Genomic DNA, 25,900 nt, shown 5'->3' on the forward strand with positions numbered 1-25,900 from the left:
TGCCTAATGAAATTATAGATTAATCTAACATAAAGTAATGGTCTCTTACAACAATTTAATTATATCACTCTTAGAAAATCCATACTGAATACCTGTCAATCCCAATGTTTATTCTGAAGGTAAAGTTCTCTGCCTTTTGATGTCACAGCAAATCTTAAAAAGGCCTTCAAGTGAAAACAAAATGAAGAACAAGAAAGAGGATGGTACCTCCATACACCCCACCTTTTTTTCTTTCTCTCTCTCTTTTTTTTTTTTTTGGTCAAGACTAAAAAAGTTATCCAGAAGTATGAAATTCTACATTTTGACACCTTCAAAATCAAAACTCTCCTGATTTTCTTAATGCATGAGAACTGTAAATAGTAGCTGCCGTCTTTTGCTTTTTATTAGGTATGAGATGTCACACATGCATTGCCTCAGCCAATCCATACACTTGCTCAGGGCGCACAGGGAAGGAGCTGCTATTTTACAGACAGGGGCCTCACCAATGCTAGGCTGGCTGAGCAAGGCCTTGCAACCGCAGGAATAACCTGAGAAAAACCAGACTTTGTAAATCCAGACCTACATGGTATTAACTCTAGAGAAAATACAATAATCCTTTACATTTGAACCTGATACAATTATGGCTATTCATTTGAATTAATTATTTTGCTTTGGCCAAAATAAAAAACCAATTTCTATTTCTTGTGTATATCAATAGTGTATTGCTTACTCATATGATTAAAAATACTAACAATGTGTTAAGTGACAGAACAGACCAACTTTTAAACATTTTAAAATGCTTTTCACTCCACAGAAAATTCACACCTGATAACTAAATTTGTAACATACTCAACTGCACTAACATATCCAACTGAACTTACTTTAAAGGTGCCCATAAATTTTTAAATGGCCCAACTCAGACTTAAGATGAACAGTCTACCCTTATGTACATGTCATAGGCAAAAGAGAAAAATATTTACAAAATTTACTTAAAAAACTATGTGGACAGGCACATGCTCATGTAGTTAAGCATCTTTTCCTGCTTTTTGACAGAAAGAAATAAAAAACTTAGCCAATAATCAAATCAAACTTTCAATTCACTTTCGTGATTCCTCAGAGTATGGTTTCATCCTACACTTAATAAGCACTATGAAGATACATGAGAGATTGTGCAGCGTTTAGAATACTCAGTAAGATACTTCAAAGTACTGCCATGTCTAATAAACCAGAATGTCAGTTTATTAATGTAAAATGAAAACCATGAAGTTGGCAAAAACACTGACAGGGGCTGGTAAGTGCATCTTCTCCTTAAATGTCTCCCAAAGATCTTAAAATTCATCAAGAGGGCATGTGCTGAGCCAGGTGGGGGGTGTACACCTGTAATCCCAGCACTTAGGAGGCTGACACAGGAGGATCATTGTAAGTTCTAGACCAGCCTGGGACACAAAGTGAGCCCCGGCCAGCCTGAACCACAGAGTGAGATCCTGTCTCAAAAAACAGAGAGGAGTGTCAAAGGTTTAGTCCTCAGCCCATGTTGTTACACGGGAAGTGATATAACCTTTAAGAAGTGGGGCCCAGTGGGAAGAAGTTAGATTACTGGGGGGTGTGCCCTGAAGGGGTGACAGGGACTCCCACCCATAATTCTTTTTTCATTCCTGGTCATTATGAAGTGGGTAGCTTTCCTGCTACGATATACTCTGACAACACAAACCCAAAGCAACAAGGCCAATCAGTCATGGACTGAAGCCCCAAAACTATGAGCCAAACTAAACCTTTTTATGCTGTCATCTGAGGTATTTTGTTACAGTCACAGAAAGCTGACTAACACATCTTCTTCTCCAAAAAGGTTCACATGGACAATAGCATTTTACTGTAAGTGTTCATTACATGGACAGTAATTTAAGATTCACATTTGTCTTTCTCAACAATATCCTTTGTATCCATTCCTTCCTCTTCACTCACATGCCCACATTTCTCCTACTATAAAGAGTTTTAAGCATTCTATAGCAAAAAATATGTTCATATCAACGAACACACACATTAAGTGACGTTTCACCAAACAACACTTTATTCTATTACATGTCATATAGTGTATTTTTTGTATTTTTTAAATGATTCCAACTTACCAACGGGTACAATCATAAACCTGAAAAAATTCCAATTTATTATAGCTACCTCTCTGATCACTGTTACTTCATTTTCTATATACCACTTATCCTCATGATCATATTACTCTTTGCTTAAAAGATGTAAAAGGTTCCCTCTATCTTATATGAAAAGGAAAAAATATACTTCTGTGATTCAGCCATTCATTCATTCTGGAACTATACATGGAGGACTCACAATATGCAAGGCACTGTGCTAGCTACATTCTTACACAGCATAGCTGACACCCATGTCCTTGTAACTGGAATGCCCTTCTCTCCCTTAATCACCTCACAAATTCCTTCTCAGCCTTCAAGAGCCAACTCAAATGTCTCCTTGACACAGCTCCCCTGGCCTCCTTTCTCACCCCTTCAGCTCTCTCCCATCTCTTGCCATCACATACTAACCACATTCTTCTTTTACTCTGCTCAACACACTACACTGTGGTCATTGTAGAAGATGGCAGTCTTCCCCAAACTAAGACTTATTTTTGTTATCCATAGAACATTTTATTGCTCAGAGAAGGAACGAACATCTGCTATAATTTCAAATGAGTCTGCAATGCCTTTACACTGATTTCTTCAATTTTGGAAAACATGCATTTTTCTAAATGTTACAGTAAATGCATATTTAGGAACTTTCTTTTTGAAGCCTAATTTCAATATATAGATGTTTTTCTTCATTAAAAATTTGCTCAGCAGCAGCCAGTCTGACTTGGGAGATTTGTTTTGAAATTGATCCAATGAATATTCTCAATTTCAATAACCACTCTGGCAAGAAAAAGCATGCAGGATTTCCAAAATCAATACATTAGGTCAGTGTCTGCAGTGCAGCACAATTCATACAGGCAATTCAGTGCTATTGCATGTGTTTCCATTTCTGAATGCTAATCACTTTTGATTTGAAGATAAGCTGTCAGATGCCGTGAATCTGTTTGTCATCCCCTCTCCCACCACCCCTACAAAAGGCTTTATTGTCTCCTTTCCAAACACTTTCAGGAAGTTTTTGTAGAAAAGGATAATTTTTTAAATAAGTGATTTTTAAATAGTCTTCATTACATAAAAGTAACACAGAACTGTAACTCAATTCATGCAGGGATTCTCTAAAGTTCTCTGTGCACTCTACCTTTCCTCACATTTCCAATGAGACTCAGAGTTCCCATTTCTATTTTTAGGTTTCAATTTGCAAGGGAAGTCTTCTACTTTCCTACATTCTATCACCATTAAATATCCTGATTCATTTTTACTGCTACCACCCTAGTTCAAATACGCACAGCATTAAGGGACTATGAGACCAGCTATGGTTGTGGATGCTCTCTCATATTCCCATAATTTCAAGTGTAAAATGAAAATATTCAGACCTACAGAACACTTATAGTGAGTATGAATGAGTGTGTGCCCTCTGAGTATGCCTGGAACAAGTCCTGGCATCAAGCAGGTGCTAATTAACTTGAAGGACCATTCCTCTTGTCTTGTTCTACCCCAGTTCTCCTCTTGGACTTCACAGTAGGACTCATTTTGAAATATGAATGTGGTCTCTTTACTCTCCTCAAATTCCTTCATAATTGCCCTTACCCTAGGACAGTTTTCAGTGTCATCTCCAGACCAGCAGCCCCTGAGAACTGATAAGAATGGTAAATTCTCAGGCCCCACCCCAGACCTTTTCAATGAGAAACTGTGGAAATAACTGTGGCCCAATAACACTTTTGCAAGCCTTCTGACCTACAGACCAGAACCTCTGTCCTATGAACAAAGTCTAGACTTCTTTCTTTATCGGAAAATTTAGTTTCTCCAAAACAATTTTCTTGCACTCACTTTTCCAATTTTCTTCTAGAGAGGTTTACTTATCTTCCAAATCTGGGGCTTACCTACTCAATTCCAATAGATATTACTCATCTCTTGCATCTCTCTCCCCCATGACAAGCTCCCTACACTACCTAAACGCCATTGTTTTGTGAAAGTCTTTCTTAAGGATCCTAGTCCAATTATTTCCTAATATTGATTTATGTGATAATCCGTACAGACCACAAAAAGATATACCTGTTCATGGAGGATGTTAAATCAAACGCTTGTCAATTACATTCCCAAAATAAATTAAAATCACAAAAAACAGTTTTTTGGCATATGTTGCAGAAAACCAGATCTTAAATTCCCACAAGGCAAAAAACACCAAGTTTCAAGCACTCATCAACTCTTTCCATCCCAAATACATAGGTTCTCTTTTGACAGCCTCAAAATTCTGTCATTGATATTTTAATGGTTATGTATCTTTTCATGGGTTGGTTTTTTTTTTTTTTTTTTTTTTTTTTGGGTCTCTCCTTACAGACTGTAACCTTCACAAGGGCTATCTTTAATAAAACAAAAACAAACAAACAAAACACTCTATTTCCCTAAATGCAAAACAGCAGCGTTTAATATATAAAAGAATAATCAGGACACCCTGGCAAGGTGGCACATGCCTGGAATCACCACACTCTGGTAGGGGAAGGCAGGAGGATTACAAATTCAGCTCAGGGCGGGCAATTTAGAGAGACCCTCTCTCAAAATTTAAGAAAGGAAGAAAAGAAAAGAAAAGAAAAGGTAGGGATGTAGTTCAGTTCCAAGGCCTTTGCAGTGCAATCTCCACTACTGAAAAAAAAAAAAAAATTTCCTCCCTCTGGACATTGTAGATGACTCCAAAATGTTTCAGTTCTAGAAATTTTTGGTTTTCTACAAACTTGGAAGTTTTATTAGTATGTTAGTTCTGTTTTCCCAAAAATACATGGAATACAACTCTTAAGTAAAAGAAAATTTATCCTATTATTTTGGCTTAGATCGTCTTGTCAATGAGAAGTATTTGCAGAGAGTGCGTTTTCCGCTAGAAGAGATCCAGCCCCTGCTCGGACACACTACTGGCCAGGACCTAGACACTGCAGCTGTCTTAGCGCGACTCCACCTTCACGTCCTGGATCTCATCCCACCGCAGGGAGGTACTTGCACTTTGGCAAACTCCTGTACCTTGCTTCCACCTAGCCGTGGGTCAACCTTTGAAAATCTGACCGTGGCAATGGATGTGCCTTGCCAAAACTCTCTTCCTTGTGGCAGGAAGGCAAGGTCACAGACCTGCCCAGGACGAAGAGAATTTAAAAATGTTTACAAGACCTTTCTTTCATAAGAAAAAAATGAACTTTCCTTTTGAATCTATCTGCGTACGCCTGCCCACATACATTACGACCCAGGAAACATCACCCTCGATTCGCTAATATTCTCGTTTGCTTGCCCTCCCCTAAGCCTCCAGGGGGCGCCTCCGGCGCCCGCGCTGACCCCAGGCGCGCAAACCACCATAGCTCGAGCCTCGACTCAGGACACAGCGCGCACCCCCACCCCATACTCACCCTTCCGGGTCCACGGAAGTGCCGCCCGCCCCTTCCGCCCCTTCCGCTCCGCCCCTTCCGGTGAGAACTGGCGCGCAGGCGCCTTGAGAGGGCCGGCTAAAGGAGGAGCCCTGAGTAGCGGTTCAGGACCGATGGCGGCGCGGGGCGGGGCCGAGGTGGTGGCGACGTGGAGGCAGAGTTCCGGCGTGCGGCGGCGGCTGCGTGAGCGCTAGGGACTCCCGGGCGGCGGCGGGGCTCTGGGGAGCGGAGCAGGGGAAGGTAGGGGGCGCGTGTGCGCACTTAGGTAGCTTTTGCTTGTCTGGCAGTGCAAAGGGAGCCCTCGCCTGGGCTCTGCAGCGATGACGCGCGTCCCCTCCGGCCTGGCCCTTCGCGCGCACCGCCCCCAGCGGCCTGGGCGGCCCAGTCACCCCGAACTCCTCTCCTTCTGGGGAGCTTAAAGTACGGGGTAGAGATAGAGCCCGTGACATTTGACCAACTGGTGGGAACAGCCGCCCATTCTATAGTGTGCAACCTGTTCGAATAAATGCTCAACTTCCAGCTGCATTACGGTTTTAAGTTTTGAAAACATAGCGTGGCTTTGAATGATCTAGAGACCGTTTTTTTCTTTTGAAATTCACCCTTTCACGTTAATATTTCTTAACACGCACCAGACGCCAGGACCTACGCTTCCCTAGGGATGCCCTCGGAAAGGCACCCGAGGGGGGAAAGGCTCTTGAATGAAGTGGAGATGAAAAATGAACATGCATGTTAATTGAGTTGTTAAATCTGTTAGATGGTGTAATAGGTATTTAACCCGTTGCATACTAGTCTAGAATTTGTAGAGAAAATATATTCGTATCTCACGTGTTTGCTATATTGTGGTAAAGATAGCATCCGGAAACAGTAGCCAAATTATAACAAGTAGAAATGGTCATAAATGAGGGTTGAAATTGGTGTCTGAAACCCAGACCTGAGTCCTCACGATTAAATGAATTTAGGAGAGTTTAGGTCTTAAATACTAAGTTGATTCTTACTGAATACAGAACAATTTAAAATTAATTACTAGCCGTCTAGCATCTTCATCATCATCATCATTATTTGAACTGAAAGACTGCTACTTTTACCCAAAAGAGTAATTATCGACCAAAGAATAGTCAAAATTAAATACAAGACTTAATGAAGTAGAATATCTAATGGAAATAATAGAAGCTGTCGGACCTCATTTTAAATCTCCACTGCTAAACACAAACTTAGAAAAACTTGAGTCAGTTCCATATCTTTAAGTTTGGATTTGCTTATCTATATGATGCTGGCTTTTCTTTTGTTATTTTGTTTTGCTAAAGGCTAAAATTTTTGAAAGGTCAGTTTTCATTACCTTACCAAATGATTCTTTAATCTTTAACTGCTTTTACTGTTTTTTGAGATAAGATCTAATCCAGGTTAACTTTGAACTTACTATCTCCCCACCTTATCCTCCAAAGTTTAGGGTTTAGAGGAATACGTTGGCTCTCCACTAGAGCCAGTTTTACTACAAACTCTTAAGACCCTGAGTGCATGTCGTCTTTTTAAATTATTCAGGTGTTCACTAAAATGTGTTTCATGGAACATGCAGTATTTCTTTGCAAAAAGGTCCCTCATGAAGAAAATTGCTAGAATTATCAGTACAGGGGTTGATATGAGCCTGTCTCTGAGAGGCTAGGAGAAATATGCTTAGTAGCATTTGTTCCAAATGTTTAGTCTGAATATCATCATGAGGAGGCATTGAGACAAATTCGCAAGGTGATTTATTTAACTTCTCAGTAACCTCAATATCGTGAAATACAAACAACAACAACAGAGAACTGATAGGTGTTTAAAGTAGCTATGACTATTCTGGTTAGGACTTAGGATTTTTAAAATTTGAACAGGGGAACATAACATTATTGACTTAAATTTCTCAAGAATGATACTGATGGTAGAATGTTCCTTTTGTTCTTTGAGGATGTATATTTAAGTATTTAGAAGTGAGGTCATGATGTCTGCAAATATCCAGACCCTCCTCCCCAAAAAAGGGTGTGAAGAGAGAGAAAATAGGGCACTATTTTAACAATTGTAGTTCAGATGACTACCAAATGAGAATTTTTAACTCTTCTGTAAATCTGGAGTCTTTCCAAATAAATTGGAAACAAATTGTATCTGGCAATTATTTTTTTAAAATACCATGCTTCTAAGAAAATCCAAGATACATTTATATGTTTTTTTTACACTTACGTGCTGAAAAACTACTAGTCTGCACACTAACACCTATTAATTAGCCGAAGAAATCCTGTGTATTCTTTAATGATCACTTCTCAGCACGGTGGATGTTGCAGTAGAAGTTTAATAGTAATGAATTATAATCTGTCAATGTCTCGCAGATTTTTAATGTTTATTCATTTTAGCAATTATTTATGGAATACCTGTTATGTGACTGACCCTACACAGGTTCCAGGATCTCCAGAGGATACCAAAGTCTGAGAGCACACAAGTCACTTATATAAGATGGCATGATATTTGCATGTACTTGCATGTATGTTCCTGTATGCTTCATGTCATCCGGAATACAATGTAAATGCTGTGTAAACACTATATTTAGGGAATTGTGACCAAAAATGCATACATGTCCAGTAGACAGATACAATTTTGGGATATAGGCCTGCAGTACTAGATTCTAGAAATACGTTATAGCAGTACAGATATACATTTGTTAGAAGTAAATAAGCATATATATATCTCAAATAGTAGTTGTGCTATGTGGAATAATAAGCCAAACGTCAAGGGTAGAGAGTTTCAGTAAAGAGTGGACATATGCTGTTCTATACGGTGAATTAAGAAGGCCTGGAGAAGGAGCAAACCCCTGAAGAAGGGAGGGAGGGAGTTGGGACTGTCCAGGAAAGCGCACACTAAAAAGTGGGGCCGCAAGTGCCCAGGTTCCCAGCTGAGACCAGAGAGTGTCACAGGCAGGAGCGAGTGTGCAGTAGGAGATGAGGGTAGTGATGTAGCCAAGAATTAGACTGTGGATTACATCCAGATCTTAAATTAGGATGGGAAGTCTCTGAGAGCAATCCATCCAGGACTGTGTCACTTTCCATCTGGACCTGTGAAAGTGAAAAATGAGTTCTCTGCTTCTACAATAAAGTGGTAGAACAGGCAGAGAATGGCAGTTACAGCCATTTTTGGGCAAAAAGGGAGAAAGTGGAAAAAAAGTTATGGGTCCCAGTTTCCAAATCCAACCTGGAGTCTCCATTAAATGTCAAGGCTGAGGCGTAATGCTAGGTGGTTCTTGGCTTTACTGTGGGCTCATAGCCCCACCCTCTGTTCAGTAAGAATGAGCATGGAGGTCTTTGAGAGGCCATTATTTTGCCTGCCATAGTCATTATATTTATTAGATTTAGTATTACTGCATTAGTAATCATTTAATAATACTTCAAGTATTCACATAGTAGTTTTTCAGCACTTAAGCTGATGCATTCGTCTCAGTTAAGTGGTTCATTACTTCTGACCTTTAAACAAATCCTTGATCAGTACTTGTGGAGCTCACCATTTCAAGGAACTTTATTATGAATCACTAAATAGGAAATTCAAGTTTGCAATCTAATTTCTATTAGCTGGAAAGAATGTAGTCTTACAGATCAGATTTTCTTATAGGCACTTTATTTATTCTAACGTTACTGATTTTTTTCCCCGACCCAGAGTACCTGCAGTATGTTTAATTTTATGGGATAGGGAAAGTTTTACAGCTGCTAATGTCATCATTTCTTTACTTTTTAAGGACATTAAAACCCATTTCTGCCTCCCAGCAGGTGGCAGCAAATCAATACTCTGTAAGGTACTGTAAAATTACAGTTTTCTAATCTTGATAAGTGTTTGGATGTTGCAGACTGGCTTAGCAAGAAAAGCAAAAAGAATACTAGTGTCAATAAAGGTAGAGGTCAGTAATTGAGAGCACTTTGGAAAAACCCTAAATCTCAATAATTAAAAGCATAGAATTTCCAGATTTCTGGTCTTAGAAGTTCAAATTGACAGTGAAGACATTTTTTGTCCTCTTTTAAGCCAACTGGTTGACATAGGAAATAAAGAAATAATTAGTGTCACATTCGAACCAATTGCATTAACCTGGCACTGCCCTAAGATTGGAGTATGCTGGAAGCCACTGCGGATGGCTGTTGAGTATTTCACTGAAACAGTTATAGCATATTTAAAATTCATGAAATTGTTCCCATTTCTCGCTTTCCTTTCCTCACAGACTGAAAATACTGATTGAAAATCTGGGAACAAAACAGTGGATAGAGTTGACAAAACAAAATCTGTTCCTGGACAGTTTTTCATAAGTTTAATAAGTACGAAGATAATGAACACAGATTACATTTGCATAATGGCATAACAGAAATGTATTGGACAATGTAAACTATAGGGAAACCCATTTGGAAACTAAATCAGGATTCCGATTCTGGCAAGATGACTATTTAATGATGAGTAGTTTTATAGAGGAGAAGGAACAACCTCCTATGTTTTCCTCTATAACTGAGTCGCGGTGTCTGTGATGGTTGATTGGTTGTGTCAGCTTGAGTAAGAGAAGCTTAACTAAATTGGCTCAGCAGTTCCACACCCTAGGGTATGGAAGATACACCCTCGCCAGGTTGCCACCTGGATGGTGTGAAGGGGAAATGGAGAAGGATGGAGCTTCTTTGGAGGAACCCAGTCTTTGCCATTGCCATGGATGTCGTCACCTGGCTTCCAGCACAGATCCTTCAGCCTTCTGGGTAGACTCATCAGCCTTCCATGGCAGACTCGTCGGCCTCCTGATATGTGGCACAGAACACTGCAGTGAGCTCCAGACACTCTTAACTGTATTCCTTGGTTCCCAGAGTGCAGACACGCTCTGCACTCTTTCATGTCGGACTCTGGGTGACCATTGTGAGCCAATCATGTAAATTCGTACATACTTGTATATCTTGTATTGTATTTGTTTCTCTAATAAACACCAACATAATACCTTTCATCCTTATATTCTAATAATTAAAACTCAGTTTTAATTTTTCAACATCTAGGTTTATCCTAAATGTGTCTCTTCTAAGGATTTATAAAAGTATAAGCTTCTCTTTAATAGATCTTTGACAGAATTTGGGATTTACAAATCATTTTTAATATTAAAAGTATTTTTTGACCCTTAAGATTTTAAGTTATTCTTCCATGTCACTTTAACTGTCAGGGCTTAATTTCACACAAATTCCGCTTTGTAAGTGGAATTCAAAAAAAACCTTTCCTGCTAGAGGTTTCTTTTCTTTTTTCTAAGTATTTTTATGAAATTGTGGTCCCAATCTCTGTTTTGCAATTTTTAAACTTTATATTATCTCTGATCCTTCTGAAAATAATTACATAATTTTAGTATAACCTGAGAGGATACCTTTTCTGAAACTTCTGGGTTTCTGTAAAGAAAAACCAAGCGTGGTTTTACCAGTGTATCAGGGCTGAGAGTAAACTGATGGCCATGTGCTAGTAATTGTACCCCTCAGCCTACCTGTGAAGTACAATGCTGGAGTCCCATTTTACGTATGAAGAAACTGAAAATAACCAGGGTACCAGCCAGCATAATAGTTTTGAACTCATGTTGACTCTAGGGTGTACATCCTTATCATTGATCATTGATGTTTCCTTCCTCCTGTTTTGTCGTGTGTTTGCTAAAGCCAAAGAATTATTTGGGATCCTCACCATAATTTTGATCTCTCCATTTTCAGCGTTTTCTTTCTAGAAGTTTTCCTGTGCTACAATGGCATGCTCTTGGCAAACTTCCCAGCGCAATACACAGTTTTACCACATGATGGTGCTGTTGAAGTGGGAAGCCAGGTGCTGGCTCAGATCTGTATTTAAATGCCAAAAGAATGTAGTTAAAGATGTTTAAAAATAAGAATTTAAAAACAGCAGTCATAAAGAGTTATATAGCATTTTTAAAACATAAGGAATGAAAAGATCACAACTACGGAAGTGTAAGTAATTGACTCACGGAAGTTAAAAAGATAAAAGATGAGCCTTTGTACTCATAAAGAAATAATATGGCACAAATACCAGAGACTTTCCACAGGAAGGAAAACACCAAAGGAAATGAACTAGATGACAGCAGGTGACTGAAAAACAAAACGAGGCCAGCTGTGCAGTGATGTCGTCTCAGGGTCAAATGCATGAGTGTTCTAGTAAGATTCCATAGTAAGTGGGGTAACAAAGCCAATGATTGAAAGACTTTAGAGAATGCTTTAATAAACACCACCACCTTTTCTAACCAGAACAAACGTTTTTCCTGCAATGTACAGGGAAAGGTTGCAGAAATTGTTGCTTTTCAGAAATTATTAAAGCAAATCCTTACCTATTCTGTGACTGCAGTGATCCCTTGACCAGCAGACAGACAGAGGTTGTTACACATGTAGATTCTGTGCTCCTACTCGAGGCTTAGGGAACCAGAAACTCGGGAAAGGCAGCCTTTGCATGTCTACATGCATCCGAAAGCTTGAGATCCACTGTTACTTAATAAGAAAAAGAAAATTCATGAAATATTATTAATAGCACGAAGATATTTGAAACCACAGTATAATTTACAGGAATATTAAGTAAATCATCCTTGCAGTAAACATTCTGTTGAATAATTTTTAATAATAGAAATTGCCTATCATAGTGTGACATGTCAGAATAGAAAATTGCTCTCACGTGAAACAATCGCAGAAAAAGACTAAAAGGACAAGCGAAACTAGTTAACAGTGGTTGCCTTGGAGTGATGAGATTATGCACGTATTTTCCCCCTACTTCTTTATATTACTTAGTGTTTCTCAGAAACCACTGTACACCTTAAAAATTGCTGTTGGGAGGTGGAGCCTGGTGAGAAGTGAATCACTGAGGACAAGACATGAGGTGTCCCCTCGCTGGCCGTCTCTTCTCTCTGCTGGCCAGCCACCTCTGCCTTCAGCAGCTCTTTCGTGGCAGGCCTTTTTACCCTGCTGTTTCTGTATTTATGCCTGCCATCCATGGGCCAAAATTCCATAGCTGCGTGTGGAATATTATGTCTCGGTGATGGAAAAGTTACTAAAACATAGGGCATTCCAGACCATGTAAAATACCTTAAAAATCTAAGACTACATTCTCTAAAAAATAATAAAGTAATAAAACAAATTATTAAGAGAAAATCATTTGAAAATCTGTGGGGAAATTATCTCAGTCTTAAGCAAAAAGGAAAATAATTTTTGATATTTTAGGGGAAAATGCATATAAAAACAAGTCTGAAGGAATGCATACGAAGTTGTACTTTTAAAAACAACATCCATCATTTTAAAAAGTCTAATTGAGCTAAATCTTTGGTTCTGTAAATTGGAAGATAGTCTCTTCTCTACTCCCCAAAATCATGAGAAAGTGAAATAGAAGTAAACATTAAAGAATTATGAAATAAAAGCTGTTGCAGATATAAGTTGTGTCTTTGGATGAAAAATAATACAAAAATGTCCTGAAAATTTTAAAGAAACACACAAACACACCTAATACTTTAGGAATAGGAAATGGGATATAAACACTGGTATAATTCTTAGTTATACAAAAAATTCTTAGTTATAACATAAAACCTTTATTTCTGTTATTATAGCAGGCTGAGTCATTTATTCCAGCCCTTCCTGCTGGAAGGAAGAATAACTTAAAAAGGATGGGTACTACATGGAAAACATTATTTAAAGCAGTAAAGCTTTAACAATACAGTATGGAATTTCCAGGACAAAATCTAAACAGAGCCAGGGACTCCAAAGATGCTAACTGTTTATATTGCAGTGTCCTGGGAGCGTTTACGAAATGAGACAGAGGTTTAGCTTTTGTCATTGAAGAGTATAGACAACAGAAATCAAAGCCCAGCATTTACCCAAGATGAAGATCTAGGAGATCCTTTGCCCACAAAGCCCAGATACAAAGGGATATTCCCTTGGGAGGAGGATAAAGGAGGTGTTTCTGAATTGATAGTTTCTTTGCACCAAGCAAAGGCAGAGACAGCCTCACTTTAGGATTCTAAGAATCCTCAAAAATAATTTTCCAAGGGAAAACAAAAATCAGTTCACAGTCAAAAGTAATCGAGCAATACTAGGAAACCATGAATAAGAACAAGCAGAAACAATAGAAACAAATGTATGATAAATTTAGATAGACTGTTTCATTGAAAATAATAAAATTACTGCGCTTCTAAGAGTGAAAAATGAAATCTTTAGGGGATAGGAAACTAAAAAATGAATACATTTGTAGGAGAACATAGTAGAACTTGGAGAAATGGAAAATACAATTGAAATATGAAACTCAGTGGATAGAGTTAACAATATATAAGAAGCAGTTGAAGGTTTGTACCCAAGATAGATAAAACTATTCAGAATGCAGAGTTAGGAATAGCGGAGAGTATGACAAGAGTTTATGTAATGTGGTGCGTAGTTAGGCATTTTAGAGTTCAGTTGACAGGGAGAGAGACTGATAGGAGGTAGATGTAATTGGCTGAGAATTCCAGCACTAGTGAGAGGCAGCCAAAATAAATCTACACCTGGATGCGTATCATAACTGAACAAAAGCAAGGAATTAAGATTTTAAAATAGGCCTGTGAGGTAGGGGGTGATTATTTTCACAGGAGCCTAAGACTGGCAGCAAAAAATAAAAGCCTGGAGATAATGTCTTTAATATGTTAAAATAACTGCTGATCTAAAACCCTATATCCAGTGACACTGTTTTTCAAGAATGCAAGTACACACATTTTAAGCCAAGAAATATGAAGAGAGTTTATCAACTAGTGCAAAACCTTCAAAACAAGACATAATTTGAACTGGAAAAAAGTGCTTTGAAAGGAATAGTCTATGCAAAAAGAAGCAAAGGAAGGGCTAAGTGTATGGATAATGAGAAAAAACATCAAGTAGGGACAAAAATTAACTCTAAGTTCTGATAGCAAACAACCATTGGACCAGCCAAAAATGAGCTCAAAATGGATAATAGACTTAAGTGTAAGACCAGAAACTATAAAACTAGAATTGAATGTTAAGGGGGAAACTCCTGGACCTAAGCCTTGTCAGTGTTTCTTTTGGAGATCACACCAAAAGCTCAGGCTAAAACATAAAAGTACATAAATAAATGAAATTTAGAAGTTTCTGCAGAGCAAAGGAAGCAGCCAGAAGAATGAAACACAGCATTCAAACTGAGGGGAAGAAGCACCTGCAAACCATACACATAAAGTTCTCAATGGTGGTTCAACTTACGATGTTTCAGCTTTTTAGTGCATTTTTTGCTTACGATATGTTTATTGGTGCAACTTCATTGTAAGTTGAGGATCATCTGCATCTGATAATGAATACCCAAATTTTATGGAGAACACATACAACCCATAGGAGAAAACACATTAAAAATGGGCAAAAGACTTGAATAGACAATTCTCAAATACAAAATAAAATATAAAAATGGAAAAAGGAATATGGAAAGGTGCTTAACATCATTAATCTTCAGGGAAATGCAAGTCAAAAACACTAGTGATACCATTTCACACCTGTTTTCCAGCTGTTACTAGAAGTCAAAGGATGCGAAAGAAAGGGAACTCCTGGATTCTGTGGATGGGAATGTAGATGGCTTTGACTATTATAGCATACAGTATGAAGATTTCTAAAGTAATAACCCAGCAGTCCCTTCTCTGGGCATACACCCAAAGGAAGTGAAACCATCACTTTAAAAATGCCTGTAATCCCATGTCCACACAGCATTATTCACCATAGCCAACACACAGAAAAAAACCTCTGTACCCATGAGGAAGTAAGTGAATGAATGAATGAACTCTAGCATTCATACCCCCCCATAGTATTTAGCCACCAAAAAGATGAGCCACAAAATGAATGAGGCTGGAGGACATTATGCTAAATAAAAGAAGCCAGACACAGAAAACAAAATATTGCATACTTATATGTGCAACCTAAAAAATTCAAATGTACAGAAAAAAAAGAACAAAATAATAGTTACCCAGGGCAGCAGTATGAGTGGGGAAGAAATCGGGAGATGGAGGTTAGAGAACACAGATACCTGATACATACATAGGATAAATCTGGAGATCAAATATACAGTTAATAAAGTTGTACTTGATTTGAGAGTCATGCTACTTGAATAAAGTTGAGTTGCGATTGTCACAAAAACAAAAAAAAATGTATATGAGACAATGGTATGTAAATTTTCACTACAGTAACATTTTTGCTATCAATATGTGTCCCATAGCATCAATTGTATAACAAGTATATGCAATAAATTTTATTCTAAAATAATATAGTAGAATAAAAATAACAGTTAAAATGTGTAAAAATTATGAAATAAATGGACCTGAAGTGTTGTAAAGATCCATGTGGTAAATATATTAATTAACCTTAGGCTTCGATAAGTTAAGCATTCATTTGTAAATTTCTGTGTCAAACCATAATAGAAAATAAGTGGGGGGGAAATGAAGTGATAAATACTATGACAAAAACGATTCATTAAACCCAAAAGAAGACTCAAAAGTAAAGGGGAAAAACATACAAATCACAAAATAAGTGGTAGGTTTAAATGGTTTACATAGATAAACCATTATCAGTTAGCATTTACATTGAATGTAAATGGATCAAACGGGCCTAGTTGAATGACAGAGATTATCACATTATTTAGAATCATAGCATATGCTATTTTTTAATGACACTAAAAACATAAGGTACAGAAATGTTAACATGGGAAAGTTTGTAAATTCAAATAAAATAGGTGATATTTTATATTGATAGTATTGTGTCAATGCCAATTTCCTGGTTTTGATTGCAATAGAATTATTACATAAGATGTTATAATTAGGAAAAGCTTGGAGAATTGTGTACGGGAAAGCTCTGTGCCATTTTTATGACTTTTCTATAAGTTTAAAATTGTTGCCTGGAATGTAGCTCAGCAGCATAGTGCCTGCCCGACAAGCATGAGGTCATGAGTTCAATTCTCAGTATCAAAAAATAAAAATAAAATAATTTCAAAATAAAGTTAAACATATGCAAGCTTTATGATACTCTAATGTGTTCCTACATATGTAACAGAAAGAAATGCTTGTTAATGTGTGCTTTGAGAAATACATAAAAATGTTCATAGAAGCATTATGCCCTATACTAGGAACAAACCAATGCCAATTAACAGTACAATAGATAAACTGATATTTTCAAACAATTGAATATTACGAAGTAATGAAGGTAACTACTACCAAACTGATGAATCACCAAATGTAATACTCAATAAAACAAGCAAAATATACCACATGAGCCCATTTACATGAAGTTCAAATATAAGCAGGTTGGACTTTAATGTCTAAGACCACACTTCGGTGAACAAGCTAAGAAGATATAGTAAAAAGCTGATTATTTAGAAATCCAGTATGCCTGTCTCTCAGAGCTGGAGTGTGTAGTGCTAGGAAAGGAATGAGGGAAGCTTTTGAATCGCTGGCTGTGTTCTGTTTGTCATCTAGGGAGTGGTTACTTGACCTGTTTTATAACTTTTAATAACTTATTAATCTGTACAGTGTATTTCTTGTATTTTTGAAGATATATATTTAACTTTTAAAAGGTTTTTGTTTGTCATGGTCTCTGATCACAAATCAATTATGCTAAGAAGTCAATAACAAAGCGGTTATACAAAATCCTCATATATCCTCAATGGATAAAAGAAATAATAATGAAAACTAGACTATATCATGAAGTAAATAGTAATGAAAATACAATAGAGCTAAAATAGGATCCAGGTAAGCTGTGTGCAGCAGGAAATTTTCTGCTTTAAAAATGCCTAGTATAGGGGGGCTGGGGATTTAGCTCAGGGGCATAGGCGACTGCCTTGCAAGCAGGCAGTCGTGAGTTGGATCCCTGGTACCGATGAAAAGGAAAAAGACAAAAAAAAAAAAATGCTTAGTATAAGAAATGGAAGTTTTGAAAATAAAATTATGTAGCCATCTCAAGACGTTTGAAACTTGAGCACCCCTGATAGCTGAATCTAAAATCTGAAATGCTCCAAAATTTGAAGCATTTTGAGCACCAGTATGTTAAGAGTGGAAAATTCTAAGTCTGACCCCATGCGAAAGGTTGCAATCAAAACACAGTTGTATTAAAAATGTATAAACTTCAGACTGTGTGTCTATAGTACACATTAGAGATATATAAATTCTACATTAGACTTGTTAAGTGTTGTGTATATGCAAATTTTCTAAAATCTGAAAAAAAATCCCAAATCAGAAATATTCCTGATTCCAAGCATCTTGAGTAAAGAGTTCTCAATCTGTGCCGCAAAATAAACCAATAGAAAAATAAAAGAATAAGGAAATTAGCATAAGTAGATGGAATAGAAAATGAGTACAATGAAGAGGAACAATAAAACCAAAAACTGGATCTTCGAAAGGACTAATACATAAACTTCTGATGACAGTGATCAAAAGCCGAAAGTTGTAAATACACAAGTTACCAATACATAGAAGTACAGGCAGAGTATAAGAGAGGTTAAATAGGAAGAATATGAAAACTTTCATAGCAATAATTTGAAATTTTAGATTAAAGGGTGTCTTAGTTACCTTTTGCTCATTGCTGAGACAAAATACATGATGACAGAAGTTATGAAAGCAAAGGTTTATTTGTTACAGCTCTTGGAGGTTTCAGTCCATACTCAGCTCGCTCCAAGGCAGGGAAATATGATGAGGCCGCCATTCAGGGCCGCTGCAAACTGCAGAAGCAGGAACCAACACGAAGGACAGACATGGCTTCTTCCCGCTTTACATCGTATGCTGGCTCCACCCCTGGACAGATGAAGCACCCACATCACCAATCCAAGCGCTAGACAATGAACCAATCACGAATGCTATATTTGGTCGTGTCCATCATTCATGAGGCTTGGGGGCCATTGATATAAACCATGATAAAGGAACAAATGAATAGAGATGTAATTAAGGACAACTAACAAAAAGAATTAAAAAACAAATATTCTAGACACATACTAAAAATATATTTGCTATTTATCTGAAATTCAAACTTAAGTAGTCACTTCTATTATTTTATCTGGCTACCTAATCTAACCCTCAGTACATTTTTAATTTCTGGAGTTTTGGTGACTACATTACCACAATTATTTCAGGGTTCATTCTTCACTCCGACCACAGATTATAATCAACTAGAGAACTGAGTTCAGAGGAGTAGGACCTGTGAATCAGTAATTTTTACAACTTTCCCTTGCTGATCCAAGTAGGCAGTAAGTGTATAAAATCTGATTAATGTTTTAAGGTTCTTAAGCTCATTTTACATAAAAAACAAATATTCCATCTGCTTTTTCTTTCTTTCTTTTTATACTGGGAATCAAATTCACAACCTCATGCTTGCCAGACAGGCACTTATGCCACTGAGCTAAATCCCTGGCCCATCACTCCATTGTTCTGAAGTAATTACCATAACCTATTTTAAGTACATTATCTTGACAATGATGTGTACAATCTGACATGCTCAGGTCATTTTACAGACAGCCTATTTAAAAAAAAAATACATTTCTTTGGAAATGTTGGAGACACTTGTATTTTCTTTTTCATTCCTTGAGCAAAAATTTACTCAAGGTCATCATGGTACAAAAGCAAGAAAAAGCTCTTCCCTCAGCTGAGATGAAGAGTGATATACTGTATTTTCAGAATTGTATTTGGTGATTGACTTTAAATTTCAATGAAAAATTGTTTTAAAAGAATATTAAAATTATAAACTGTCACCATAAAGCATAGTTGAGAATTTATCAATTCTTTGTGTATTTTTACTGAACCTGGAAAAAATAGCTTTGGTCTCAGATGTCTAATGCTCAACTGTCTATGGTAAAAAAAAAAATTCTAGCCCCCTTTTCCAAGTTCAAATATGTTTATTTCTGTTTCTTTTCAATTTTATAAGAAATGAAAGCAAGAATGAACTGTTGAATGCTTGTTTTTAACCTTATGCACTATTTCAGCTTGCTGGAATAAACCAAAAGTACCTGGTGATTTTTTTTTTTTTTTTGATACCAGGAATCAAAGCCAAGACCTCCTGCTTGCCAAGCAGATGCTGTGTCACTGAGTCGTATTCCCATCCCGTACCTGTTGATATTAAAGGAACCCCCTGGCTGGGTTAGCTTGTCTTCCTAGTGATAATGTGGACAGCTGCACTGGTAAGAGGGTCAAAAATCATGGATTTCACAGTTCTACATTTTATAGGCTATTTGGACAGTTCTTGGGCTATCGGCCAATTGTTCAAAAAAGAAGTCTTCTAGAGAAGGTTACACTGGAACCACTGCATGAGCATGACTACAGCACACACCATCCAGACCAGCTTTCAGCCTTGTACTCACAAGTCGATTTACAGCCTCTCAGGTAAAGACTCATGTTAAGTGCGCTCATGGAGACCGCTGCACGTGACATGAGTGCCAGTAACACGTGCTCCTCAGTAATTCTTTCTATAGGCAGTGTTCCACTTGAGGCTAAATTTTGATCTGAAGAGGAGTAAGATGATACCAGTGACTGGTGTCACCCATTCATAACACTTGCTTACCAGTTCCATTTTAGGGTTTATTTTCTGCACTGTGGACCACCAACCCCAACTGATACATCCTTTCACACAAGATTAAACAGTCAGGTTACAGTCAGGTGTCACTGGGCAAGGGTATTTTTTTATCCCAGTGATGACCTTCATAAGCATTTTTAATAGTTTAAGAGTTTAATCATATTTTTCTGTCTGTATTATGAGGAAGAACTATCTTATCTCTAGAACTAAAGATACATAAAGTTATAGGAAAACAGAAGTCTTATCTGTCTCATATATGTCCCCTCAAGCCCCGTCCTGTATCTATCCTAGAACAGTGGCTGGAACAGAGAAGCACTAAAATAAGAAAAGGAAACAAAAGTGAATAAATAATAAATGAATGTTATTTCCAGGTACTCTCTTACTATACAGCTATTATTATGAATATAACATAACCTAAGTATCTGTGTTAGCTTTACAACACTGTGATAAAGTACCTGAAAGGCTCAGAGAAAAGTGTATTTTAACTCCTAGTTTTAGAAATAACAGTCCATGGGTGGCTGACTCCATCACTTTTGGGCCTGTGGTGAGGCAGAGCATCATGGCAGGGAGCACTTGGTGAGGCAAAGCTGCTGAACTCATGGTGACCAGGAAGCAAAAAGAAAGGAAGAGGCTTTGGTCCCAATATCCCCTTCAAGGGCACCCCACCTAAGTTACTCCCATTAGGCCCCTCCTAAAGATTCACCATAGGCTAGCAACCAAGCCTTTAATGCAATTCCTTTGGAGCACCTAAATGCACTCTACTACTGAGCTCTATTTCAGCCCTACACACACACTAATACTTTATCTGATCATTCTTTTCCTTGAGCACTTGCCACAGTTGGTAGCTTGCAATTTATTTAAGGTCTGGATTATATGCTCTGAGAAAGCAGGGGGTTATGTCTGGTTTATATACAGCTTTTATGCCATGAGCTCATTATTAGTAAGTGTTGTTTTGGGTTTTATGAGTCAGATCTATCTTACAAAGATAGGAGGACTAACTAATGACTTGGGAACTTTGAATGATGGGCTATTTTGGAGGGCAGGCAATCATCATCCTGAGATCAGCACCCTACAGGAATATGCTGACCCCATGTAGACTAAGGGTCACTGGCATTCTCAGGTTAACTCCAGAATGAAAAAGATGCAATTCATTCTGTAAACTTAAGCCTAAAGATTACTTTATTATGTTTTAGAAAAATCTAGTAATATATTCAGTAGTCACTATATTCCTAAAAGCCATTCATCTCAGCTAATAATTATTGGTGCATTTTTCCTTGCCTGTTGAATTTTGTTTATTTATATCTACTAATCTTACATTTTAAATTTTGTATTATGATAGCTGGTTCATAGAAATAAATCATTTAAAAGTGTAATGAGAACTGTAAATAGCACAACATTGTAAATATAAACAATGAGCAGAAACCCAATGCAAATTTGGAATGTGAAGCTGTATTCACTAGAATGAGTAAATCTTGATGAATACGGAAAATTAAATTTGATCAGACCAGCAATCAATTTGCCTCTCATATCTATTGCATTGTCTGCTGCCAAATTTTGTAAAAGAATGGCAAGAAGCCATGGAGGTTTTGCATTGCTTTCAAAATACTGTGACCTTTCTGATAAACCAATTGAGTTTTTCTTGAAGAAGCACAAAATAATGCTTTCAAGCATGAAATTGATAAATTTGTGTCATTTACAGATTGGGAAGAGACCAGAACTAAAGAAACATTATTCAAAATTATACACCAATAAATAAATAAATAAAACATGTAAGTCACACTATCACTAAGAAGTTTATAAAATCAACTGCAACAGTAATGATTACTGTGCTCAGAAAGAAATGTTAATAAGCTCCTGGGAATTTCACAATCCCAAAGAACATCATACATTATATAACATTAATGGCACACAGCACAGAAAAGCAATGTTTTGTAAGAACGCAAGCTATAGTAGATATTTGACTCACATTAAAATCATCATAGATGAGATCACTGGTACTTGGCAGACATGCACAGAAACATACAAAAGACATCAACACAGGCGGTGCCATGGGCCTGTCCATCAGCTTGAGACAACCCTTCTCTTTATTCCACATGCTTCATTTTCCCTATCTGTGAATGAGGACCTGAGCCTAGGGGAATATTCCTCCTTTCCTTGTGACATTTCTTGTCAGGAACCTCATCCTTAGAGGGGAGGAAAGGAGAGAAGAGGGGAGGGGAGGGGTGGGGAGGGAAGGAAAGGGGAGGGGAGAAAAAAGAAAAGACTATGAGAGAGAAGTGATCATCGATTTATTGGCTGAATTATGGCCCCAAATCCCTATTCAAGAGAAGGTTTTTCATGTATTTAGCAATCGGCCTGTGAGCCAAGGCTGCAAAGCCACTCACAGCACTAATGATGAAATGTGGACTCGCAAGTGTTTACTACTTGGGAAAAAATAGCGTCCCTTTGTCCATTATTTTATTCCCAGAAAGACAGGGGTGAAAGTGGCTCCCGCATTCAAAGCGCAGCCTACAGCATCCATCTTTCAAGCAGGCTTTGTGAAGCAACTGGCAGCGAGCGACACCACTTTTCCCACACAGAAGGAACCCGCTTCTGGGAATGGGAAGTGTTTACACATGTTTTGGAAACCAAGAATAAGACAAAAGGCTTTCTTCATGACACCAGTAATAGTATTTTTTGGAAAGTAATTTCCTTCAAGTGGCAGATCTCAGTGAGAGAGTTTATTTTTCAGCAGCCTCAGTGTAGTCAGAGTATAAATTTCATCATTTAAAATGTGGTACATATCAGGATTTCTCAGCTACCTTAACCTCAGCTACCTTAATCAACAAGTATGATTTTGCCACTTGAATTTTTTCATTAGCTGGACAAATCAATGGCATTATAGAATTATAGAATATATACACTATATCCAAAAACTATGACAAAAGAAAACTCAAATGCTGTTCTAACCATGTAGAAATGCTTTCACTGTCACATGAAATCACTTTTTTTGAAGTCACTTTTTAAAAGTTTATTTCTTATTATTTTGTGATAGAACCGAGAGCACTGGCCATGCAGGGTCTGATTTCAGTGTGATTCCATATGGAATAAAAGTGGAATAGGACTCCATCTCTGAGGTGAAAAACAGAAGCTTTTCCAGGTATTAAGTGTGATGTGTTTAATACTAGTGCCTGACATTGCTGAGAAAGAAATCATACCACGCTTCTCTGGGTACCAGACACATGTTCAAGATACATACTTAGAACCATGAGATGGAGACAAGAAATTGACAAATAGTTATGATCAAGAATTTCTATCTCAGCAATAGAATCAGAAAAGAAACTAAGCACAAGTGTACTGCAATCCAGGCCTCACACTTTCCATTTTATAGTGTTACAGAAACCGTGGAGAAAGATTAAAAACAAGATCATGGCTTTCATTGTGATGAAATTATTATGATTAATCGAAAAATGTTATGTTTGAATCTTAAGGACATTATGCCAAGGGAAATGAGCTGGACAAATAAATATATATATATATATATATATATATACACATACACACACACACACACATACACACACATATATATAATCCACTTATATGATATACCTATAAAAGAAAATCCAGAGATAGAATATAAAATTGAGTCTACAGGAGGCTGGTGGGGAACAGGGATGGTGGTTACTGTGCAAAGAGCTACCATTTGGAGTGAAGAAAAAGTTACAGAAATAGATGTAGATGATAACAATGTGAATCTTAATACCACAGAGCTGTATATTTAAAAGGTAAATACTCTCTTGTATATTTTACCAAAGTTTAAAAACAGTTGTTTTATCACCATTTTAAAACTATAATAAAAATGTATTTAAGTTGTTAGCATTGAGTGTGCCAAACTCCCAGGGGCTGGTCTGCAGATGCTGGAAGCCAGCTCTGGAAATTCAGCAGGGATTTTTGAAGCATTATTTCTGCAGAATGGAGGAGGTGAGAGTGGACTGGAGGTAATGACGCTGGGTGTGGTAGCACAGGCTCATGACCCCAGCACTTTGGGAGGCTGAAGGAGGATCGCAAGCTTGAGCCTGGCCTGGGAAAATTAGTGAGACACTGTCTCAAAATAAAAAATAAAATAAAATAAAGGGCTGTGCATATAGCAAACACTTTGGGTTCAACCTGCATTTCTACGAAAAAATTTTTAAAGTAAAAATAAAGCAGAGGGCTGACCTGAAGGTGGTAGTTGTAACACCTTGTAGTTTGCTGTAGATGGCCCATTCTCCTCTTAGGGGCAGAAATGAAGTCCAGACAGGAATGCAGCGCTGGTTTGCTCCTCATGGAGGAGAAGTCCGTGGAAAACCCAGACAGACTGCAAAAGTATCGTCGTCTATAATTGCGTTGCCCTTGAACTATTCGACACATGAAGTGAAGGCCTTTACCTGTTGAATTCCTTCTTTAGCAAAGTAGTCAAAATGAGAGACTTTGGAGACTTAATACAAAAACAGAGGCTTTTCTCCTACTTTACTAGAAGACAGAAGACAGGGCCCAAGAAATATCAGTAGGTGCTCCTTGGGGAAGGGGGCTGAGGTAAAGCAGTGCTGATGGGTTTCTCCACCACACAACTTCTCAGAATCAGCAAAAGGATTAGTCCTTTTTGTTAATGTTGCTGTCATTGTCATGGGTCTTAACACTGAGCTTTAGTTCCCCACAGAAGTTTGTAGATGTGTATCTCTGGAGAACATACTTTGGGAAAGGCTGACCCTAAAAAAAGGTCATTTATATTATTATTGATTTGCTTCTTACCCATGTTTTATGTAATCACTACAAATACCAATAGATCAGTTGCTGTCAAGTGATCTTAGTACTTTTTGTTTTATAGTACATTTAGTGTTTGTTTTTCTTATTAAAAAGCAATGCAAACTTATTGAAGAAAAAGTGGAACCCAGAGATGTGCAAAAAAAAAAAGTAACGATGACACCCAAGATCCCACTATATTGAGGTAATCACTTTAGGATCTATATGTCAATTCAGCTTTCTCCTTAAAAATATACCTGCATTTATCCACTACAATTACAGCTGTAGGTATTCATTCGTTTAACCTGATTGTTAATTATTATTTTACCAGAGACTTCTTGCTTTATCAGTAAACATTCATGGACACTATCATTTTAGTGCAGAAAAATCCATCCTTATAAGTACATATTTCTGGCCCTGAATCAAGGCTGGCAGCTTCCTGACACTGTTGGTTTCAAGCAGGAGCCTAAAGAGATGTCTTTCTATGGTCTGTTGGCCATTTCAGAACTTGGGCAGTGAAATGGTCAATTCATTAGAAAGAAAAGGCTTGAAGCAACCCCTCCCCGCACTGGTGAGTGGCTGTGAGTGTGGCAGGCTCCGGTGGCCCAGGATGGGAGTCACTGGCATTTACTGGGACCTGCACCATGCTGGAACCTGGAGCACCAGGAAACCAAGCAACCCCTTCCACCATGCCTGTTTTGTTTTGTTGAACTTCAATATACATGAAAGTATGGGTTTTTTTGAGCAAAGATGGCAGATAGATAACAACTGGCTACAGAAGCTCCCTGAGACAGTCAAATTTAGAATTCAACATAATATAGCATGGGGAGCCCCAAACAAAGGGAGATGAATTCTCTTGTCCCAAGAAGAAATTAAAGTGACTTGCCGACCATCCAAGGTCCCACTGTGACTGGTCAAGGTCCTGCCATGACTTGCCGGGGTCCTGCCGCAACTTGCAAGGGTCCCGCTGTGACTGGCTGGGGTCCCACCATGACTTGCCGAGCTGTCTGAGGTCCTGCTGCTTCAACTCACTGGAGGCACAGTTACATTGAGTTCAGTGGTC

At 37.8% G+C, this 25,900-nt stretch overlaps 1 protein-coding gene, 1 long non-coding RNA gene and 1 other non-coding gene across 5 annotated transcripts in view; 2 read left to right on the forward strand and 1 right to left on the reverse strand.

The window, feature by feature from the left end:
• The window catches only part of Mmaa (metabolism of cobalamin associated A), a 25,277-nt gene extending 19,661 nt beyond the window's left edge, over positions 1 to 5,616 (reverse strand). For 2 of the 3 annotated variants that reach the window (XM_013160357.2, XM_003476793.4), the window contains exon 1: positions 5,498 to 5,564. The gene's annotated coding sequence lies outside the window, so the exon portion shown is untranslated. Of the gene's footprint in view, positions 1 to 5,497 lie in introns of all 3 variants that reach the window. The other variant, XM_063260816.1, reaches the window with a different exon arrangement.
• LOC106029229 (uncharacterized) lies at positions 5,580 to 10,496 on the forward strand. The gene is made up of 2 exons (XR_001202943.3): positions 5,580 to 5,698; positions 5,803 to 10,496. It is a non-coding gene; the product is annotated as an uncharacterized LOC106029229 (long non-coding RNA).
• A 14,752-nt stretch (positions 10,497 to 25,248) lies between these two features.
• Positions 25,249 to 25,385, forward strand: LOC111753670 (small nucleolar RNA SNORA2/SNORA34 family). Its single transcript, XR_002788455.1, has one exon. It is a non-coding gene; the product is annotated as a small nucleolar RNA SNORA2/SNORA34 family (small nucleolar RNA).
• Positions 25,386 to 25,900: the final 515 nt, after the last annotated feature.

This window comes from Cavia porcellus, unplaced genomic scaffold (genome assembly GCF_034190915.1).
Source record: "Cavia porcellus strain 051 isolate PalLab524CR breed Dunkin Hartley unplaced genomic scaffold, mCavPor4.1 scaffold_14, whole genome shotgun sequence".
Lineage (NCBI taxonomy): Eukaryota > Metazoa > Chordata > Mammalia > Rodentia > Caviidae > Cavia > Cavia porcellus.